General features: G+C 44.2%; 1 long non-coding RNA gene across 1 annotated transcript in view; it reads left to right on the forward strand.

Annotated features, from left to right (window-relative positions):
• The first annotated feature begins 321 nt into the window (after positions 1-321).
• The window catches only part of LOC109321514, a 16,303-nt gene continuing 1,852 nt past the window's right edge, over positions 322-14,772 (forward strand). Inside the window, exons 1-2 of the long non-coding RNA XR_002104078.1 lie at positions 322-334; positions 2,977-2,978. This is a non-coding gene — a long non-coding RNA (uncharacterized LOC109321514). The remainder of the gene's footprint in view (positions 335-2,976; positions 2,979-14,772) is intronic.

Raw genomic sequence — 14,772 nt, forward strand, 5'->3', positions numbered from 1 at the left:
TTAGTATTTCTGCACCTATGTGATGAAGCCATTCTGTGTACACTCTGAGTACCATGAGTTGACTAAATACAGCAGTGGGGCTTTCACAGGAAGAGAGTAAGCTATTTCTAATAACAAGGCCTGCTCCCTGTTTTCTCCTTTCTTTTGCTGACTTCCCATGCCAGAATATGATATAGTCATTCTCTTAGATAGAAACTGTATCTGAGAGCCAAGTTTCTGACAATGCAGCAATGTTGATTCTGAGTGTAACCAATCTGTAGTTTAGTAATGCCATTTTCTGTAGATCAGAATGAGTCCAAATTGAACCAAGGAGTCTGAACATTCCAGTGTGCAAGTCACTTTATTTCATTTTGGCCAGGATAGTTTGGGTTGGGGCGTGGCTTTTTTTGGTCCACCTTTCTAGGTCCTTCCTCAAGAAAACAAGCAGGCCACTCCTAAATAGAGCTACTTGAATGCCTTGGTAGCTGCCTCAGGTTCCTCATGCCTCTTATGGAGTCCTGCAACCATCGTACCAAGATCTTCAACCCAAAGCTATGAAGGAGTAGAGGCTGCCCTAGACCTACCATCCCCCCTTAGACCATTCGAGACAGAGTCCAAAGGTCAGACCAAGTCCAGACATTCATTGTCTGGCTGGGTGTAGCTTCTGCCAGAGAGTAACAGATTAGATCTGATGCTGACTGCCTAGCTCTCAGCAAGGGTGTGTTTCTGTCAGGGTGATGTCCCTTAGCCCAACATTTCTCAACCCATGGGTCATAACCCAAAAGTAGGTTGCAAAAATATATGAAAGGGTTGCAAACAAACTTTAAAAATGAATTATCCTTTAAAGGAGAAAAATATGGGAAACCACAGGTTTCCTCTTGTACATACAGACATGCATGTGGCAGCCAAGCATTGTGGAAAGCAGCTCCTGCAGCTCCCTGCAGGTAAATTGATGGGGGGCATAGACTACCTGTCAGGGGAACGGGGGAAGGGGGAAGCACAGGCAATATGCCTGCCACTCCACCTCCTCGTCAGGGTAGAGCCATAGCCTAAGGGAAGCAACGGTGCTAGCCAGGCCATGGTGGTGGGGTAGACCTGTGGTACAACACACAAGCAGATGGCAGCAGGAGAAAGTGAGAACAGTGTGACCTCCCCTGTCCATTACTCCTTGCACTACTGGCAGTATGACTGGTATGGGGGTTCCAATGGCAGCAATGAGTCTGACTGCCCCACTCTGCTCTCCCATGCCAAGTCCTGCCCACTGGGCCATGGAGGCAGTTCCTGCCTGTGCCAGTTCAGCCAGGCTGCAGCCCCATACCCACTGTGGGTGCACAAATCTAGGGGCCACATGCCTTCCCAAGCCTCACACCCCCTGCCCCACACATCCACTCCCTGCCCTCCATACTGGGGGCTGGGGCCTGGGGGCAGGGGGCAGCAGGTCAGGAGTGAGGGGCACCAGTGGGGATGGGGCACTGCAGGTTGGGAGTGATGGGCACTGGCAGGGCCAGGTGCCTGTTTTCTACCTAAACTGTTTACTGGGTCAGGACTGGCCATCATTATTTACAAATGGGTCCTGGTACAAAAAAGCTTAAGAACCACTGCCTTAGCCTTACTCCAGCCAAGGAACAAGGGAATGGAGGATAGGGTTTTGAGGGTTCCTATACTTCCCTTACTCTTGGCATGTTGTATTTTATAGGCGCTACCCCACCACAACTAGCCCTACCATGTTGCCACCAGGCCCTCTAGTCAGATGCAGTTTACAGTCATACCCAGGACCATTTCAAAGATTATTAAGGCTTCAGGAAAAGCACTGACTATTGCTGGATGTGTTTAGTTAAAATTCCAAACAGAATGACAGGGTAAATGCTGGTGGATTTAGAACTGAGGAGAGTGACTTTCTCAATTAGTGGAATAAATCAAATCATAACCCTTTAGTACTTTCTACCATACTGACCACATTTAATATTATGGAGAAACCATGTACAACTTATGGATTAGAGGTAATTTCATAAAATTACTCTCCCATTGAATTCCTCAATGTATAGTGAGTCAACTATGGTTTGACTGAATCCTGATACATGCTACCCTTTTTTTTGGAAGTCATTGCAAAACAAACAAAAGCAGTGGTTAACCTTAATGACTGGGTTCTAGTTGAACACTGGGCATGATAAGGAGTATGTGGAAAAACCAAATCTTCCCATGTGGTCTAAAGCATAAGGAGTTCAGAGAGGAAAAGCTCTAGCCAGAGAAACTATTAAGCCAGGTAGTAAAAATCCTGGGTGACTAACATAGATAGGGAAGCTTGGCTAGAAGAGAGGAATAAAGGTCTGTAGCAGGAGGTCCTTTTTAATGGGTGGAATCAACCAAATTGAAAGAAACTGGCTGAACAAGAGAGAGAGAGAGAGAGAGAGAAGGCCAGAGAGGGCAGAAGGATCTTGGACTCCTTAGAAGATTCTGATCTAAACCCAAAAGGTGTTTAAAAGAGCAAGGAACTGGTTGGTGGTTTTGCTATACCTGAATACTTTTTATGCTAGCTAAAGTTACTGAAGTTTCAAAGCCAGACTTTTTTTTAAAGTCTACATGTTATATTCTTCAATTGTCATGTGTTTCTGAAGGGACACAGTGCCATAAGGCTGGAGCTTTGGAACACGGCATGCTTAAACAACTGGGCTGTCTACTAGGGGTCATCACTGATTATGGGTACCTTGGGCATATGAACCATGAAGATCCATTTCCAACAAAGGACAACTGACAGACAGCTTGAGTTTAAGAAGTATGCCCAAGAGATCAAGGTACAAGTGCAGTAGCTAAGAGCCCAAGGAAAGTGTAAGGGCACAGGGACCTAGCAATGTAAGCTCAAAGAGGAAATTTTACCTGGGCTGTGACACAGTAACTCTTCTATGTCCTATTGTCTCCTTCTCATTCCTCTGCTTAACTAGCTTCCTCCAAAGACAATTCAAGTGACCATTTTTTTCCCTTCTCCTATGATTGGTACAGTAGTACCCAGTAAGTATAGGATTTAGGAGTGTTGATGAAAAAGTTGTACACCTTTCCTGGTGGTCTCAGAACAGAGAGATGTTTCTGGAAAAGAGCAGTGTGTAAGATGCAATCCCTGGATTGCACTCAGGGCTACATGGGATTTGCATTCATTTTAATCTCAGTCAGGTTTTTTGTTTTACATTATGAAAAAGTGTGCTCCATTTAGGAACTAATGGCATAGGATGCCTTCAGGAACATGTCTAAACTCAGGAAAATCAAAGCAGCACTCAGGGAAAGAAACTGTGATGAGAGCTACTTTAAAATAATTCATACTTTAAAAAAATTCATTTTTCCTTAACATACAAAAAGAGCATCCTCTGAAATGTTGAGAACCGTTCTTGGGATTTATACCCTGAATGGGTTAATCCATCCACAGATAATATGATGGTTTCACAAGATGTAAAGAAGTAACAGAAAGTATTTATAATATTCTCTTGAATGTAAATTGTATGATAACATTTTTGCTTCATAAACTCACAGGCAGAGTTTCTGAAGAACCTTTAGCTTAATTATTCGTGATTAGAAAATCTTGGTTTTTATGCACTGTTTGTAGGTATTAGCTGGTCTTTATCTTAATTTTATTTCATTTTCCACCCCACTAAGCTAACAAAAGCATCTGGATTCTAAGTTCCTCATTCTGTTTCTCCCTTCTCACTCCCGTCCCCTCCTCATCTTTCAGATCAGTGTGTGGAAGAACAACTATTGCTAAATGCCCTACTCTCAAGTCTCCAGAAGATCAATACAGCCTTTCTAATAAAAATAGAGAAGGAAAATTTTAGAACCTTCCATCAATATTCCTATCCCCTAAGCATAGTAACACATATATAACCGTTGCTGATGTTATCCTACATTGTCTTGAACCTGCCATTTACGATCACCCTATGAACAGCACTAAACATTTCTTTTACACACAGCTGCTTCTTGGCACTTTTCTCATATTTAATTACCTGCTGTTCTAACACTACTTAATCAGTATATCTCTTAAATTTTGACTTTTAAAATATATTTTAATTAAGTATATCACCTTGAATGCCTTGAAAAGATAAACTTGCTATTGTATGACTAAATCAAGGTAATTGGCTTTGAACTGAAAAGAAACATAAGCAATGGGCTTATTAAAAACTGCAGAAATGAAGTATTGGTTTCCAAGGTACTACTTCAGCGTTTAATGCAGTTCGTTTCCTCATTTCTAAAAGTGTTGTTACATCATAAAAATACAAACAGATTTCTGAAGATGAAATCCTTTCTTACCCAGTATATGCTTATCTTACTTTGTATTTTGAATGATTTGAATAATCAGTAAGAATAGTTATTTTTCCTACTTTTAATTTAATTTTCTGAAGATCTGTATTGCAATGATTCACACCTGTGTGGCACTAAGTACACACAGTCAAAAAGCCCAAGGCTGAATCGATTCAATCTTCACCAGTTAGTCTAAGCTGATGTCGATAGTAGGTGCTGTAGGGCTTCTGCCCTTTCCAAGATGACATCTTTTCTTCTGCTACAATGAGTATGGGGGCTTATATCGCTGTTAACCCCTCCCTGTTGATACAAAACCTTTCCTGCCATGACTTGGATGGTAAGTATACTTGCTCTTATTTTTATTACAGGGTTGCGTACACACTTTCCTTGATGGAAGGATGTTCACCACAACGCAGGACAAAAGAAGACTTTTACTGACATGAAAAATGCCTGACAGAAAAATTGGGGCTCCACCATTCCCTGCACCCCAGCCTCATGCCACCAGACACTCAGGATTCCTTTCAGGGTGTTAATGAAAAATAAAACAGTCATAAAAAAGACCTAAGCAAACAAAATAAAGTCCAGTCCAGACCAAAATATAAACACACAAAATAAAGTCCTGCTTTAACTGCTGCTTGTGGCTCTTCTTATGTTCAAACTAATGTAACCTGGGTACACCTAAGAGTGTGCTCTGATCCCAATCACAAGGGAGTGGTGGAGGTGAGGATGCTGTGGGAGGGATCACCATTACTGATGTGTGGATTCTTCCTTCCTCCATAGAGTTAGACTCTAGACAGGCTCTTAACTATGTACAATATTTATTAACATATACTATACATAAACATAAAACTAAATATCATATACATATATTTACACAATGACCAATAACCAAGGTCATACCCTACATAACACTATAGGAAAATCACTCCCAACCACAATCTCCAGGGAAAACAATATATATACAATAAACCCACAGCTTCCCCACCCCACAGTGGGGAACCCATACTCAGTTAAGGGTCACACCAAGTATAACAGAGGAAATGCAACTTTACCCCTACAAAGGAACAGTCTGTCTTTCAGTAATGCAGGAAAATAGGAATCAGATGGACCCCTACCCAGTTAGGGGATCTAGCAATCAAAGATACCAACAGGGTGCTTTTCAGAAATTACTCTGTCCTATGATAACACTATTTACCCATCACAACAAAGCAATTTCAGCAGCATCAACACAATACACCAGTTCAATTACAAAATATAAGGTGCAGACATAATCTTAATAACATCCATTTCTTAATATAGTCCCTGACCCATGGTAGTCTTTCTTTCAATGGGGTCCCATGGGAGTGGGGAAGGACTACTCAACCAGCCCCTTCTCTGGGGTTTGTCCACCCAAAACGTTTGGGCGGACAAACCCTCATGTTTCCTTACGTGGCTGTGGTCAGGGAGCAGCTTGATGGGGTCTCCTCCGCATGGCCGCTGGAGTGCCTTTCCAGTCCTCTCCCATGCTGTGTTCCTCCCCATCCCGTGTCCCACTCTGGGCACTGAGGGCTCAGCTCCTCTCAGCTGCTGTACCACCGTTGCTGGTTCCTGGGTGCTGGACCTCATGCCCAGCACTACTATTTCCCCATGCCCTGGCTTTGGCACTGAGGGCTCTTTTAGCAAAGGCTGGGCCCTTCAGGCTCTGGCCATCTGGCCTCATGCTGGGTAACTAACCCAAGCAGCCTCTGCTGCATCCTGGCTCCACTTCCCCATGCACTGCCCTTTGCACCATGGGACCCGGCTGCTTTTCAGGAGATGGGGCCTGAGCTGCTTCACCACAGCTCCCAAGGCCCTTGGCCCCATGCACACTGAGTGGGGTTGTAGGCTCGAGCCACCACTTGCAGCTTCCCAGAGCCTAGGCTCTGTGCACTGAACCATGCACCATGATGCCCAGCCACCCGCTGGAGTTCCAGACTTGAACTGCCACTTGCAGCTCCCAAAGCCTGGGTCCCATGTGCTGAACTGTGCACCAAGATGGGCCTGAGCGATCTCACACTGCTCCCTGCACATCGTCCCTGTGCGTTATCAACAGCCTGAGCAGACTCGCACCGCTCCCAAGGCTGCTCCTCCAGTAGCAGCTTCAGGAGCTTTGGGTCTATTGCCTGCTGGGGGAGAGCTCCCCAGCTTTTCTCACTCCACTGTTCTTAAGTCCCTCGCCCCTTGTTCCTTCATGCCAGGCATGATGCTCTTTATATACTCTTCAGGGCTCTGCCCCTGAAGTCTTCTGGACCTGACAGTCTTGTAGTCTACAATCAGGTCCATGGTGCTCCTGTCCCCCCCCCCTCAGGAAAGGGGTGTGGTTTCACTCCTCTTGCTGTCTTCTGATTGGTGAATGGGCTCCACCAATCAAACAGTGGACTCTCAAGCCTGGGACTCAACCCAAGCTCTGGAAGGTAAGCTTGCTACACCAATATTGCTATTTTTTCCCCTGAGTCCCAGTTGTCTCCACTGGGCTGCCACTCTATCTGGTGTGTCTCTTACCCAACCATGGGGCTTTTCTCAGTTGTTAGCCACAAGCTCATCCCTCTTTCATCCCCCTGCTCCCTAGGACTCTTCCACAGCCTGTTTCCCAGTTGTTCTCCACATTTTTCCCTTCCAGGGTGTGTCCATTCCTTCCTCTCTCTTCTAGGCTCCGATGTCATCTCCCCACCTCTGCTGGCCACCCCCCTGGATGTTTTCCCCCTCGCTGCTCCTTCCAGTGTCCCTCACTAGCTCGAGGCTGCCAGCTTTGCTCCCCAGCATGGGGCTTCTCCCTGCCTCTTCTGGCCACACCCTCTGGGTGTTTCCCCCTTTGCTGTTCCTCCTGGCATCTCTCCCCAGCTCGGGGCTTCTCCCCATGTTGCTCCTTGGCTTAGGGCTACTTCAAGCCTAGCTCTGCCAGCTCATCCGGAGCTGGCATTCGCTCTGGGACTGCCCCCTTCTCTCTTTCATCTCCTGGCAAGCCCTGCAGGAAAAACGGTCTCCTGCTGTGGCTCACTTTCACAGCTGAGTAGATTGAACCAATAACAAATAAGCAAGTGAACAGACTTTCACTTTTGATTCTGGAAATGCAGCCACATGCCTGCAGTGGCCCAGGCCAGAAGCCGGGGGTACTAGAGCATGCCTCTCTGCTCTCCTGCTGCAGATAGCTTGGGACAAAGCTAACCCAGCCACTGCGTGTGTGTGTGGGGAGGGGGGTTTGCAGGAAAGGTGCAAAGCATTCTGGGATGCTGGGAACTGTGAATTAACTTGAATCTGGAGGGGATCTGGGACAGAAGTTTAATAAACCAATTTAACCTAAATCAGTGAAGTCTGATACTACATCCATCCATTAACTCGGTTTTGATCATTTTGAAAGCAGTTTATGTGCACTGAACTTCTGCTGTGTTACAGATTTGAACCAGCTTTTGATCACTTTTACTAGTTTATGTATAGTATCTGTCCCTAGCCTGTGTGTCTGCATGCTACCATGCATGTCGGGGGAGGAACTCTGCAACTCTGAAGTCCTAACTTGTTAAAATGTCCAGTCAAAACTGATTTTAAAATTGGCAGCAAAAGGCACTTCAGAATAATGTAAGTCTTATTAATTATACTTTTTGTATGATACATATTATGAGTTGAGCTGCCTTTTTGGTGGCACTCAGTGTGGGGAAGCAGGGAGTTTGTCATAAATTTCCTTATGTGTCAGGTCATGTTTGTGCCCTTTGGAAAGCATTTATTCCACCTTTTGTGTAGTTCCAATTTAATTGTTCATCCTTGACCATAAAATGTCCATGGATGAGAGAGCGTATATTTATATATATATATCTGCCAAATAGATCTCTAACAATGGTACAGAATTCAGGGAGATAATTGTCCTCCTTCTTGGCTTGAAAGGTTCAGAATTATTTTGACACTGACACAATAGAGTAAGACTATTAAATAGATGAGACAGATTTCTGCAACTGTGAAAACGCTACTCAGATTTGTGTATCAGTTTAAAAAAATGTATGCGTTTGTGCACAAGCTACACATTGCAGACAATTGTACAGGATGCCACTGTACTGGCTTTTTCAATAAGAGCCAACAGTGTTCTAAACAAGAAGCAAAATGTGCATAACCTGTACTTTCATTCAGAGGAAATCCTCTGCTTCCCTTGAGTTCAAGTCCTCAGGGTCTCAAACTAGCTTGACATTCCTTAATCTAAAAATGTTTTCTGTATCATGGATATGATTTTTCAAAGCTTTACAACTGTTGATGTCCTTGCTTATAAAACACATCATGCTCATCATCAGCAGATATATTCTTCCTGCCTCTTATGACTAGTAACAAGAACCTTCACTTTGCCAAAAACTGTTTAAATCTGAACAAAGTAGTTTAAGCGCTGTTTTCAATTAAATATTCATTGCAGTTTTAACTAAACTGGGAATATAGTTTAGTCCTTAACAGATTTCTGTGGAACGTGGCAGACCCAAATTCAAATACATATCCCACCACAGACTTTCTCTGTCACCTTGGGTCAGTCAACTATAAGAGTAGGTGCCTAACTAGCTCTGAGATTCTGGGCTTTATTCTGCTTGGTCTGGATCTGGCAGAGGACATAGGCTCTTGAAACAGGATTTAGACAGATTTTATGGGCCTGCATCTCAAGCTGTGAAATAAAACACCCTGATCAGCAGCTGCCTAATTCTGAACGCACCAAATCTCATTAGGCTCCTCCTTGTTCTGGCTAAAGCTCCCCAGGACCTTTGTTGCAGTTCTTTACATGTTGTGTTGGCCTGAGGAGCTCGGTCCTAGCTCTTGCCTAACCACGTTCTAGAACCTAAAAAAGAAGCAGATAACTCTCTGCCCAATCTAGTAAATGTACCCAGAGCATACCTAACACATTAACAGGACTAAGGCCTCACAAGGTTCAGTTGTAGTTGCTGGGCTGCCTACACAACTGCTCGTTCATGTTTTAATTAGAACGCATTGGAACAGACTCAGTTAATTGAATCTGCTCCACATTCTAATTGAAATGGTCTGGCATCACCTCATCATCCTGTCCACCTCCATGCATTTTAAAATGGCCATGAGGGTGCTTTATCTAAACCTCATTGAATAAGGTTTAGCTAAAACATCCCATGGTCATTTTTAAAAGTGTAGGGGCTTAATAGATGTGACAATGAGGTATTTTAATTAGAGCAGCTCTCCGGGAACCACTCTAATTAAAACACACCCACATCCCACCCCTGAGCACATGTATAGGCAATCTCTATTTCTAAAATACTGCCAAAAGAGCCAGTGAAGCAGTTGGTAGTGCTGCCCACTTTTTCTATAATAGTTCAGTGATGAAAGTAGTTATCAAGATGTGAGAGACCTGCTATCAGGGGTGGATTCAGGGGCAATGCGGTGGTGTAGTTGCATTCCCCTTTGTTATCTGGGCCACCCAAAGTTTAAAACAAATTACCTGGAAGTAGCAGAAGCATTCCTATTCAGGCAGCAGTGAGGGAGTGACTTAACTTTATGGCTCATACTCTAAGTGAGTCCTTCTAAATTCTTCTTTCCACAAATATTAATTACCCACTCTCCCTTTTAATGGTATTATTGTTCCACTAATTAAGCTATCAGCCCCTGAAAGATATCACTTTAAGAAGTGATGGGATTAATCCTCAATCCCAACAATCGTATGTCCTGCCATACCACATGTTCATGGCAGGAATTCTGATTTTGAGGTCAGAGATTAAATCCTAATTGCACCTTACTGTCTGGTACAGGGGGAGCCTCTGCACCAGCAAGATGAAACCAATCAGTTATTGTCATTTAGAGTTGGGAACCAAACTGGTCCCGGCCCCAGCCAACGGTCATTTCAGCATACAAGGAGCAGGGAGCTGTGGCAGCACATGGGGCTTTGATAGGTTCCAGCCATACCTTCAATTTAAGGCATGATACAACTGAGCCATAATCCTGTCAAACGTTAGATAAGGAATAACTTTGTGACTCATTTACTGCATTATCACACTTTAAATTGAGTTGTACTCTATTTACTATTTAAGGCACAATTAATCTGTTAACTGCATCCTAAATGTAGTGTGTCAGGGGCCATTCTTTTTTCTGCAATTTTGCTGTCTCTTCATTCCTCCTGGTAATGCAGCTCCTACTTCACAGCTCTACAGACTGGTTTTGACTCTTGCTAAAAATATTAACTCAGGTATGGAAATACTTCACTGAAAGTTATTGCATGCACTGTCAAGATGCTCAAGAAGTCTTGATTTTCTGAAAGAGTGGTACATTTAATTATAATGACAGGACTGAAGAAACAACTTTTTTATTATTTTGTCTGGTTTTTTTCTGTTTTTAATACAAAATCTATGATATAGCATATTCATGCACATTCCAATAATGTTATATTTGTTTTTGATTTGATTTTAAACAGAATAATATAGCCCTAGGCTCCTGTTATATTAGCAAAGTTTCTAGTTTCTTTTTACCTGAATAAAAATATATATCGTGTTAAATGCAATGATGTGTTTTTCTATGAAACTATGAAACTGTGTGTCACACCATCTGCACCCTTCTTGTCAAAATCCTAGATTTGTACATGCCTGGTGTCAGTGCTTCCCTTTGTGTAAAAAAGATCAAACCCACATCTCCCACCTCCAAGGAGAGTGCCCTAAGTAGCAGCCTAAAGGCTGTTCTGGTTGTAAGGGAACACACGCCAGGCATCCTGGTGAAGCTGTGTTACCGTGCAAAATGGGTCTAGAAGGAGAATGAGTTTTGTGGTTAAAGCACTCATTTGGGAGAAAAGAGTCCTAGGTTCCTGTATCAACAGTTATGTAATGCAACTGGTACCTGAGCTCTGGCCTGTCCCTGTGGTTTGCTTTTTCTTGTGGCTAACTCCAAGCAGCTCCCTGTTCTGCCTGAATTTTTGGAATGCTCTTCTAAGCAACTTAACTCTCCCCATGTGCTGCACAGGGAAACTTGGCACCTAACACTCTGCCTTTTGCATTCTATTACAGGGGTCAAGCATATGACAAAAGTCAGATGTCACAGAGCCTAATGTGTAGGCGTTTCAGCCTATTACTGGAGCTGACACCCCATGCCTCAGTACCCCTGCATAAAATAAAGATAATGACACATCCCTCTCCTGCAGAGATGTTATAAAGATAAGTACGATAAAGATTTGGAAGAACTCAGTTACTATGGTAGCATGAGCTGTAGATAAGGTTGCCCTGACGAATCTTTCTGGACTGTGGTTTGTTATAAGGAGGGATTCTGATCTTCTCTGTTTAAAAATCACCAATTCTCTGATAAAAATGCAACTTCTATGATTAAACCCCCCCAAATCCATGATTAAAATGAAATGTCACTATATCTATATCTGTATGTTTGGGTTTTTTATCATGGAAAAGCAAAGCTCTCCCTGCCCCCTTCACTCACCAGGACACTCACTCACTCCTTACTCACAGCCCTCTAGGCCTTGCTGGTGCCGCTCAGTCCCCACCCACAGCCCTGTGCACCTCCTCAGTCCTGCCAGAGTGGCCCAGGACTATAGGGCTAGGAATCCAGGTCCACAGTCCCCTGCAGCAGATCCCGAGCACTAACTGCCACCAGCAGGAGGTGGTGACCACTGCAGCAGCATGGGCAATTGCTGCCTCCTGAGTCTCGGGGAGCACCAGATGAAACTGGAAGTGCACTTTCGGTTTCACAGCTGGCACTTCCAGGGGGTGCATGGCCAATTTCAGCGGGTCACCTATGTGCACCCACTATGCATCACCAGTATGCAGTGGAGTGGAGCATGGAGCCTGGCTCCACCTCCCCTACAGGTGGCACAGTTGGAGCAGACCCTGAAAGGAGAGGTGGGTGTGGGCTACCCGGAATGGGCTTGGCCTCCCTGCCCTGCTGCCCTTCCCCCCAGGGCTTCAATGGCCCAGTGGGTAGGATCTGGCATGGTAGGGCAGAGTGGGGTGGAGAGGCACATGCTACCACTGGGAGCTCCATGCAGCCATGGCAAGGCACCCTCTGCCCACTGAACAGCAACAAGGGAGCATAACTTCACACTGCCACCCACGCTGCTGCCAGGTGTGGGGCTCGCAGTGGTGACACGGAGCTTCCCTGCCCTGCTCTGCCATGCCATGCTGGGTCCCACACACTGGGCTATAGAAGCCCTGGGGGGAGGGCAGCAGGAGCCTGCAGTGGGCAGCCTACTCTCTCCCTACATGCAAATCTAGGGGGCATATGCACCCCATATGGCTCTAGAAGTGCATGCTGCAGTGGGGAGCCAGCCCTCCCCTTCCCTCCCCCCCCTCGCACCCACTGGACAAGCCACCCATGGCTCTATCCCACTCCCTGCCCAGGTCCTGCAGCCACACATGGACCCAGGTCTCAATCCACATGCCCCACACCAGCGGGGCAGCAGCCCCAGCCCTGCCCAACTCCCTCCCTCACTATGGGGGCCTCATTCCTCCCCCTCAACCTACCTGTGGGACCTGCTCTCCAGGCTGCCTGGTGGCCATGTACACGTGTACGTGTGCATATGAACATGGCGCCCCGCCTAATCACCCTCCTCCCGCTTCCCCCAGCTCCTTGCAGGCTGGAACTCTGCCAGCTTGTAAGGAGAAATCCACTGTTTCCCAAATTTTTCTCCTTTAAAGGAGAAAATCTGGGTTTTTCCAATTTAAAATAAGAAAATCTGGGTTTTACTGCATTTTTCAATGGCAAACAGAAAACCCAGATCCCTGGTTATAAGGTATGAATTTATGAACATACGAACTGCCATTTACTGGGTCAGGCTATTAAGCCCCATATCCTGTCTCACAGTGTGGCAGAAAGAGGATGCTTGGTGGAAAGGGGAAAAGGGTACAAGCATAGCTAAGTATTTAAGATATCACATATTTTTCAGTCTGGACCTGAATTCTGTAGCAAACTGGGAATTCAGCGGTGATAAAAACTGTCATCAAGGGACTAGGTATTATTCATTGAAAATTTGAGGTAATAACTGACTTAAATGCTTAAATAAATAATACACAAGTCAGTACATTTTCCTTGTATTATTTTGCTGTTTATATTTAATTAATTTTACTTGCCCTTAAGTCTTCAGTTTTGCTGATGTATTAGTGCATTTGTGAAGTTATTTGTACTGCATTCAGAGGGCTGCTAAGAAGCTCTGACCTTCAGACTTTGCATACATTGAAGAATTATTCAGTGGCAATCTTTTTTAACCACAGTTTCTAAAACACTGAGGGCTGATATTTGTCACTGATTATGCTTGCACTAACATTCCGCTCAGCTTTGGTTTTACTGAATCCACTGCTGACATTTTTTAGTTCAGTGGCATTTTTTTATATAGAATAAAGAGATCCTACTTGTCTAAAGGTCTACAAATGATACACAGATACATTCAGTTCTTTTAAAATTCATCTGATATTGGTTGATGTCCTATTTCCCTTTTTCTTCTTGATGCTTTCTTCAAACAGATTTTTTTTTCAAATACAACAGAAGACCAGCTTACCTGAAACAACAAGATTTTTTTAAAACATACATCAAATACAATTGATGCTCATTTGCAGCGCCATCTGGTAAAAGCAACAGAGTCTTACCAGCAACATTTCCTCAAGAACATTTTCCATGCCATGTATTAAGATGGCACTCCCCATAACAGCAACAGCCACTATGTTCAGGAAGAACAGAAAACCATGGTATCAACATATTGCTACTAACAGGCTTTGCTAGCAATAAAAAACCTAACAAAAATATTTAGCAAAGTATGGAAATGACCAGTGAAATATTGCCTACCGAAAGGTCAGGGGATTCTTTAACCAGTGTAAAACCATCAGAACAGTTGTATATACCCATTCCCTTCAACCTCTGGCAAAGGAATATTGCTGGAAGCATGACCAAATGCCCATATGGTTCCAACTGTTCTCACCTGCCAGAAGGGCATTTATGGAATATTACAGCCAAGTGTAAATTCAGGCTGTGCTAACCTCCTCCTGTTAACCCTTGATATGAAAGCTTGATATGGATCCTTCCAGTTATTTCAAGTATTCATAACATTAATTGCAATTTATGTTCCAGATTCTGCTGGTATACTGCCAGTGTAGATTCACTATGGGAACTGGGCAACCAATGTATTTTAAAACGGTCCCACAGTACAAGATGAGTAGGCTTTTCAGCCCTTTTCAGCTGCACTGGGTATAACCTCAGCATAAATGAGGATCTGGCTTGAAGTTGGCCAGCACCACAAAAGTAAGAACTGTATTCAAGGGAAAGAGTTTCTGCTATGAGTTGTGGTTAGGCCATGACAAATGCAGTATTGTGGTTCTGTCCACAACGTTTAGTAGTATTGATCTCAATCCAGAATGCAATTATTTGCAAGACCATAGAGTTCAGTTGCTTATATGTAAAATACTATGAATTGCACAAAGCAAACTGTCACAGGATCAAGGAGATGTCCTGTGACTAATGGAGGGTTAAGGAGCTGCCAATCACCAGAGGCAGCTCAGGTGCCGGTTGCTGCAGCAACCAGATAGGTCA

Source organism: Crocodylus porosus, unplaced genomic scaffold (assembly GCF_001723895.1).
Source record: "Crocodylus porosus isolate Cpor-Errol unplaced genomic scaffold, CroPor_comp1, whole genome shotgun sequence".
NCBI classification, from domain to species: domain Eukaryota; kingdom Metazoa; phylum Chordata; order Crocodylia; family Crocodylidae; genus Crocodylus; species Crocodylus porosus.